Source organism: Nymphalis io, chromosome 1 (assembly GCF_905147045.1).
Source record: "Nymphalis io chromosome 1, ilAglIoxx1.1, whole genome shotgun sequence".
Taxonomy (NCBI): domain Eukaryota; kingdom Metazoa; phylum Arthropoda; class Insecta; order Lepidoptera; family Nymphalidae; genus Nymphalis; species Nymphalis io.
The window spans coordinates 11098069-11107186 of record NC_065888.1 but is presented as its reverse complement, the minus strand read 5'-3'; positions in this window follow the sequence as shown (position 1 = coordinate 11107186).

The window sequence follows — 9118 nt, the reverse complement described above, 5'->3', positions numbered from 1 at the left end:
TAATACTAAAACATATTAATAAGTTATTACAAATATATCATAATTTTAATCGAAAGGTCACATATGAACTAATATTTTTTTTCGATACATTTAATTTACATAATATCAGCTACCAAACTACGGAGCCGATATTAAAACGTCCAATATAGAGGCACTAATTAACAAGGTACATTCACTTAAATTAAAATTCGTGCCGACTAAACTCTAATACGATTTTATAACTCTGGTGTCCCGTCACGATACCGGATTCGATTTGTGTTTTGTCGAAAAAAAAAACCGATATTTATTACTTAGGGCCTCTACACAACACTTACACCGGAGAAATCAAATAAATTCCCTTTTTTATTTATTCAAATATTGATTCCTCTTTTAAAGTTCTTTTATTTAAAATTAGTAGGCAGACAGCAAATAGCCCCCCTGATGGTCACCACCCGGTCATAGATATTGACCAATACGCCACCAACCTTGGGAACTAAGATGTTATGCCTCTTGTGAATATAACAATTCAAATTATGTGATCAATGAATGATACCTACCCGGATGGGTTTGTTAACGTCTAGTACAGCTTACTTCTAGGTTATAGTTTACTCCTAATTTACTTTTATCTTCTTCAAATTAGCGTTAAGCTTTACAAATATGACAATAATTCGAATAGGTATCTGCTACGTTCGAAACAAGCTTTCTTCGTACTATTGAGGCATTATTAATTATGATTTATTGATTTGTTGTTTACCATGAACCACGATGGTGAATGGATAGAATACATGAATCCTAAACAAAGGTCGCGAGTTCAAATACGGACAAGGACCTCTAAATTATTCAAGTGTCTTTGAGTTTCCAATTCTTCACGGTTAAAAAATACATGGTGAGGATATTCGCTTATTTATAATGAAATAATGTTCATAGCTAGGTAGGCTCTGAGATGGATGGAGACGAAATGACCTAGTGGCACGTGAATCATCATCTAAAATTACGAGTTCAAGTGCGAGCAATCACCACTGACTTTTCGTGTAACTAATTTTTGCTTATAATTTTACCACATGTGTTCTCTCCACAAGCTTCTCCTCTGGTTAGCTATAATGCCCTTCGCTGTTAGGATATTTCAGGCTGTTACTCAAGTACCTAACGTTTTCAGTAATGTTTTTAAGCGAACTTCCAACAGGTCAGAGCATTTTTAGTGGGACTTACACTGACTGCTGAAAGTTGAATTATTATTTTTAAATTCATTTCATTATATAAATAGTAATCACATGTCATTAAAATTAGATGAAACAGCAAATTTTTATTTGTTACGATAAATAAGCGTCTTACAGTGGCTACTCTTTATTTAGTAATAACGATATCTAGCTCATCTTTAGCTTCTAAAATAAGGGTCCCAATAATTCTACGTTATGACTTGTTACTATAGTGTAAATGTAGCTTTAGTTTATTAGGTAACGTACGTTACATGTATAGGTTGCAAGCGTAACAGGAAATCCGTAATTTTAAAAATAAAGACAATTTGACAAATAAAATTTATAGACTATTTATTATTTATAATTGCTACTCAATCAAAATCCATTAAAAAAATGTAAAATTTAATCACAATATTAAAACTAATTATAATAATGTATATAATTATAAATGATAAACAACTCAAGAAATATTGAACTCTTTTTCAATCATGTATAATTAAAATGAAATTTAATTTATCAGAAGAAAATGTAACTGTATACAAATGTCAGAAAACATTTTACGCACATGTAGATAATAAATTTAAAAAAAATCCGTATTAACGAATTCTCTGTTTTAACATAATTGGTCTCGACATATTTATGAGTTAGTCTACATAATTAATATATAAATAAGACTGATCGAACAGGAAAAGAATATGTAAATAAGTAATAACTTGATTTAGAACTTATTTGTAGCTCTCATTAATTATTATTCAAGTCATATTTCATTAGGATCAATATTACTTGTCTTAATTAAACAATCATATCCGGGAGGTGAAGACATCACGTAAACAGCGGGCGACATTACTAATATTTGTTTATCGGTGATTGCTATTGAACGTAAGAAAGAAGCTAACCTAATTATTTTTATTTATTTTAGACTACTTAAATGTAAAAAATTCCATACATTGGTCATTGATCACATGGATCCAAATTATTATATCCCTTGTCCCTATAAAACATCGGCTTAGTTTCCCTATAAACTGGAACATAACAATACAGAATATTAATAATAATAATAATATAATAATAATAATATCCTGGGACATTTTTCACACACGGCCATCTGATCCCAAATTAAGCTTGTACAAAGCTTGTGCTATGGGAACCAGACAACTGATATACTACATATACTACTTTTCTTTTGTAAATACATAATTATATAGAAAATTACACCCAGACTCAGGACAAACAGACATGTTCATGCACACAAATGTCTGTCCTGGGTGGGAATCGAACCCACAACCTTCGGCGTGAAAAGGCAAGTATCTACCAACCACGCCAACCGGCTCGTCAAATAAATATTATTGATTTAATAATAAATTAATATTGCGCAATACATTTGAAAAAAAATATATAAAAAGTTTATATATATAATATGTAAATAAATTTTAAAGGTTTTATTTCGGAAACGTTATTTGGGTTGTTTTTATTGAATTGTTTGTGTAACTTTATTTAATTCTAATTATATTTATTTTCTTACAACAATAACCTTCTTTTAATCTGAAAGTTATTTAGACTACATTTTGTAGAACAAACCGCATCCTTATTACGATTACATAATATCTAAACGTGTCTAATATAAAGTAAAGGCTCTTAAGATGCGGTCCACAAGGCACATCATTATTAGGCGGCTCCTACAAAGCCATAGAATCATTTGTAACTATAACTGAAAATACAACAAAAAAAAGTACAAACAGATTAAATATAACTTTTAAGAGTAAAAACATTTTAAAAATTTTAATCGAAACTGAAATAACTTTAGAAAAGTTTTTACTTTCCACACTATTTTTATTTTATATTTTAAATTGTCATACACAACATTATATTAATATTGAAACCAGATTTTTTTAAATTATTTATGTTTATGTCAATATGAATCAAGTTGTACAAGGTAATACATAAATATTACATGGAGTAAAGTGTAAACGTGATATTTTGTCGGCAGACAACGCGGCACCTCGTCGTAAAAACTGATTCCAATAAGAGAATCTTGACCATTTCTTCGAAAGGGATCAACGTTAAGATGTTAAAAATAAACGACCTATATTCATATCCATCTTTATCGTTCGTTTTATTCTTACTGATAAAAGCGTGCTATAAAAATGTATTGTCAAATATATATTTTTTTATCTGTGTAACATTAATAAGCATGAGTTTTTCTTTATCATTCCCAATATTTATTTTCCGAAAGTGAGAAGTTATGTTTGAACCGGGTTTAATCTAATATCAAAACAAATAATTCCTTTATTTGAGTAACGATATATATTCGCTTTGATAGTCATGTTATCCTACCCGACAAGGTTGGCTAACAATGAATCTGTGATATTATTATGTTTACATTATAGATATGAAGATATGAGTAAAGTTATTTGCAACTAATTAGCTTTTTAACCGCGAATGCGAAACAATAACACCATAATAGCATCGCTTATTAATACCGCTTGAAAATGGCTCGCTTTCATCCCGCGAAATCTTCCTTTTGGTCCCAAATCCATCAATTTGGGTGATGGATGGACCATTGGTGCTGGCAATCGAATTTCAAATTCGCTAAATCTTCCCACACGGCGTCGAGAACAGGTCGGGTCGTTAACAGTATACGCACGGCTGAGCGAAGGTTGTATGTGTGTTTTTTACTCCTGTGATATTTCGCCTCGGGATATGTGGGGGAGGGGTGGGAGGTAGAGATGCGTCGGCGCAGACGTACGGGCAGCAAAGGCGTGATTACAGGGCTGCGCGCGCCTAATCACTCCCGCTACACAGCTCGGACGTGCTACGACGATGTGGAGCTGCGAGAAAGTGTACAATAATTTTTGTTTATAATTAAACTTTCTTCTCGGTCGTTTACTTCATTGCTGAAGGTCGTGTCCACTCTGATCTAGGGTCTGGGTCACGATCTCTGTGAATTTTCTTCAGTCCTTCCTGTCCTCAGCTTTCCTCAGGGCTGTGGTCACTTGGAGACCAGTGAGGTCCGACCATCGTGTGGGGCAGCGGCCACTTGGTCGTTTTCCCTCTACCTTTACCAAGCACCATAAGCTTGTCGAGTCACTGTCATATAATTAAACAAGAATTTTAAATTTTAAATTGTCTATCTAATGTAATAAAACGAGTCCATTTTTTAGTTAGGATAACGAAAATTAAAGTTGAATAGCCATTTGTTTGTTAAGCTTACAAATTGTTATTTTAAATCCTCAGTAAAACTCTAAATACTAAAGTGTATTTGTCCTGTCAGCATTTCACTTGATCTTAATTAGTGCAGTAGCTTTTTCAATTTTTAATTTGTTTATTATAAACTAATTAACATCTTCGATATACATAATTCTTATGAAACGTATACAGTTGTTACAACATTGTATTTCCAACTCGAACAATACTTTCTCGCCGCTCCTCCATCACAGCCGGGCTATTGCTGTTAATAACAAACAAGACAAAAGCTACGCCGCTAACTACACGAGAGCCATACCTCGCGTTTTCATGCCTTTGCCGCCAACTGAACTGTAGGGTTCGAAAACATGACGTACCATGCACTTTTTAATATTTTTACCAGTAATTACTTTTTTCCTCTTAAACAATAAAAACAAACTATTATAAAATCGATATATCCATATATATTTAAATTAAATTAAATTGTTACACTCACTTTAGGTTTAAGTTTTATAATATTTATATTAAGCGCATAACAAAATAACGAGTTCCTTTAGAATTGAGATCATTGGTTACAAAATCGCACTGATTAGGATCCGGTTTATTGATTAAAACCACAACCTAATAGGTACACGATCAATTAGCCTGCATCCTTTCTCGATAAAATCGTTTGTGTGAAAAGCAATCGAGTAATACAGAAACTTAATCGATCATATAACCATTGATAACATCTAAAACTTAACTTTGATGCAAGTTCATTGCAGTATTAAGCTATTTTTTTTTTAAATTAAGAAACATATTACTCATTCACACTTACGTACATACGTACATACATTAAGGTTTAATTGTAGCTGTACCTTTATTTTTTCTATATCCACTTATTTCAATAAACAAAATTACTGCTGTCAATTATTTAATTGTAGGTTATATTCAATTTTAAAACCTTGCATGCAAACCTCTTTGCGCAAGCGCGGCTTCTGCGAGTGCGAATGTCAAATGTGACATGCGTCAGATTTCAGAGACGCTCGTCAAATGTCAACATAACCGCAATATTGAAGCAATTTTAATTCAATCGCGACATTTCGCTCTCAAGTCGGCCGACTCCTACTCATTACGACTTCATTTTGTTATAACAACAATAAAAGCCCGCATTTGCGTTTTATTCATTCCCCGAGGTTGACAGCTTTTGTGTGGGAATCAATCTTGTGTTATTCGTAATAATGCAGAATCGGTTCCACTGTACGCCACAAAGCTAATTTCGCTCCTTCATTTTTTCTTTAATGTGAATTAAAATACGTCGTACGATTTCAATGGGCGCTTTGGGGTTTTATTTCTTTTGATACATGTCTTACACGTTATTAATATTGTATTTTATTCATTTGAAATATATTAAAATAATTTAAGAAGCGTACATATCGCGGTCGGTAAAGCTTCTTGTATTTTAATAAAGAATATATTTGATATAACTGTAATGCAACAAGAGTAAAGTATACATTTTATTGATGTTGAAAATACCACAGTAAGGAATCAACCTTGTTATTTATATTAGGGCTGTATAAAAGCGGCGCCACCAAAAGTTCTAAATGTATAAATAAACACTGGGTTAAAGCAGTCCCATCCGTTTACACAACAAGGATATTTTAAATTTATAATAATAACGTCTGGATATTACAAAGACAGATTATTTTAGAATGTTGTTTTAGATTTCTCTCTAAAACAACAAATATTTATATATTTCGTGACCTATTAGCATACATTCATTATACTGTTATTAAAAAAAATCGAATATTCTTTTGACTATATATTTATTTTTATTTCAAGCTGTCCGCTTCTGTCATCTTAATTTGTCAAAACACTGAGGCTTGTGAAGAGGACACACAAACATGCTTTAATGTTATAATACTAGTAAGGATATCATTGACAATGATGAATGTCTCTGATTACACAAATGTGATGATAATGATGACGTGTCGTGCAATCATCACATAATTGTGGTTCTCATCACAAGATTAACGGACATACAAATAGGTTAGGAGCTAGGATAATCATAACTATTATTCAACTGTATCCGCAAATGCGCGTAACATCGGTTATAATATTTTTAACATAGACAGACGTAGACAGAGCGATGAATTAAATTAATCTTTATTAATATTATTAAGCTGAGGAATTTGTTTACTCGAACGCGATCTAATTTTAAAAAATTAACGCCTTTTTATTGAGATAGGACGGAGTTGAACGTTTACAGCGAGTGTCAACGCTTGTAGTACCTAGTATATAATTTCACAATATATTTATTGTTTCTTCTTCTCTTTATTTAATCTCTAAAATTTTAATATTTTTCCTTCTTTACAAAATTACTATTAATAACTTTATTAAGATCAATGTAAACCGGATTACATACATACATACATGATGATGTCCTCCTGACCGATTTCGGCCACGACGACTAATCTCAAGGGAGATTAGCTCTCTCATAATCCGATGGGAGGGCAAACCGACACGACCGGAAGTGGTCAGGCATAGGACCAATGGTTTCACGTGCTTTTCGAGGCACGCGAGTTTACGCACTTCCAACTGCCAGACTCTGGGCTGCTATTGTGAATTTTGACAGAAAAACCCATTAATTTTTTACTAGCTCGACCTGGGATTTGAACCCAGGGTCTGCGGCCTTATGTCTAGCTACTAGACCAACGATGTAGTCACATACATACCATATACACACATACATAGACACATACAATATCGTTATATTATTTTACTGAAGAAATGACAGTTAGTTTATTTCAAGGCAGATAGACTCTGTTAAATATTTACAGCTATTCCTAAATTATATAACGTTCTATGTTTTTATTAATTTTGATGAAAAACTTTTTTATTTCAGTAACATTGCGATATTGAATCGTTTATAAATATGAAACAAAAAATATTTAACCAAAACTCAATAATCATTTTAATAAAGTGTTGCCATTCAATTTGTTTTAGTGCAGCTTTTAATAAATTCAGATTGAAAATAAATAAAGGTCGCTATTTCGCTTTCTAAAGTATTAGCAAATTCCTAGATTACTGTAATAAAAAACAATTCTCGATATTTAATCTGTCTTTTATCACTTTTAAGAAACGAGTTGTATAATAACCGTCCAATTAAATAATGGTAGTCAATTCTGAGCAAATGCTTAGATTAACAGACACTAAGCTTTTCGCGTGCAAACATTAGATAAATCTTTTATGAGTCATTACCCGAACGCTAACGATTTGTTTAATGGACACCAATACCGTTCACTTCTTTACATTCAAAATTAAAAAAATTAAAAATATAGCACTGAATACGATAAAACAGAATAGAAACGAAAGTAGCTAATCAAACAGAATTACACTTACGTCACAAATGGTCTGTTAGACAGGCATTAACAATAGTTACCTACGTGTCAAGTCCCACACACTCGACATTACAAACAAAGTACAAAAAACAGGACGCATCCTAAACGTAGCTCACAAAAAGTGCCTCATACAAAACGGTATCAAGCGGCGAGTACAAAGGCGTCGGCGAACAGTCATTTCACACCATCATCCGTCGATGAAGCATCGGCCTACCATACGTGACCTAATGACAACTATCACAGTACAAAGAACACACTTTCTTGACATTATATATTAAATTTTCACCCTTAACTGTCAAGCTTTAGAGTTTAAATTGCTACTAAAATAGGACGCTACATAGGACCATGGAAATTGTAGAGTCGATAATGGACATTTCGGAATGTGGTATTTGTGCAAAAAAATGTGTTATTAACTAATAGTTGGAACTAATGGAATAAAGAGCCTCAAGTGTTTCTCGAATATAACGTTTTCAATTAAACAAAGCAATTTAAAGTAAAATAAATACAATTGGATAAGTAGTTTAGCTCGATCTATATTGCTAACGCGAATTAATCTTTAGAAATATTACACAATTATATTCAATTAATAACTTAAATTGATATATTTCATGTTTCCTTTGTCTCACAAGCCATATATTTATTGCATTAGTTTTGTTATAGGAGATAAGTATTAGGCCACGGGATTAGAAGATAAACCTAAATATAAAACGTCTAAGATCATCTGCTAGAAACCAAAATAGAACGTAAAAAAATATTGTATAATAAAATTATTTGCAATATTTATAACATGATGTAGCTCATAATAACCCAGCCATCTCTAAAACATCAATGATATGGTCTTGACTAATGCCTAAAACAGAATAGATGCAACTACACGACATCCCGCAGTGTGGATCCGGTGATTGTTCCTCGAGGTAAATTAGACATTAATAAACTTTAACTCATTGTAATAAGGTTCAAAATAGGTGTAAAATATGTATATAATTTATGCGTGTTTTACGCCCTCTTACCAGATACATTAAAACTTGCCTTACAAAGAGCCCTTACTAGATATTATTGAATTAATGATCCGGAATAGCCCTTAGACCAGACGAGCGTGGTGAGACTTTATGTCTCTCGTCTTTGTTTGAAGAAGCGTAAACTGTATAGTTCAAATAAATAAAACATTTTTTAAACAAAAATAAGTTATTATACATACTTTTATTTAATATATATCAAATATGTTTATAGCTTCGTTAATATAAAATTATTAATAAAATAATAGTTTCAAAATACAAGCCCTCTAGGGCTTTACATTATAAGGCTATGACAATAACTTAAAAATCCAAATCGGATTATTATATCGAGATAATTATAGGTAACGAAGTCAAAAATGCGGAG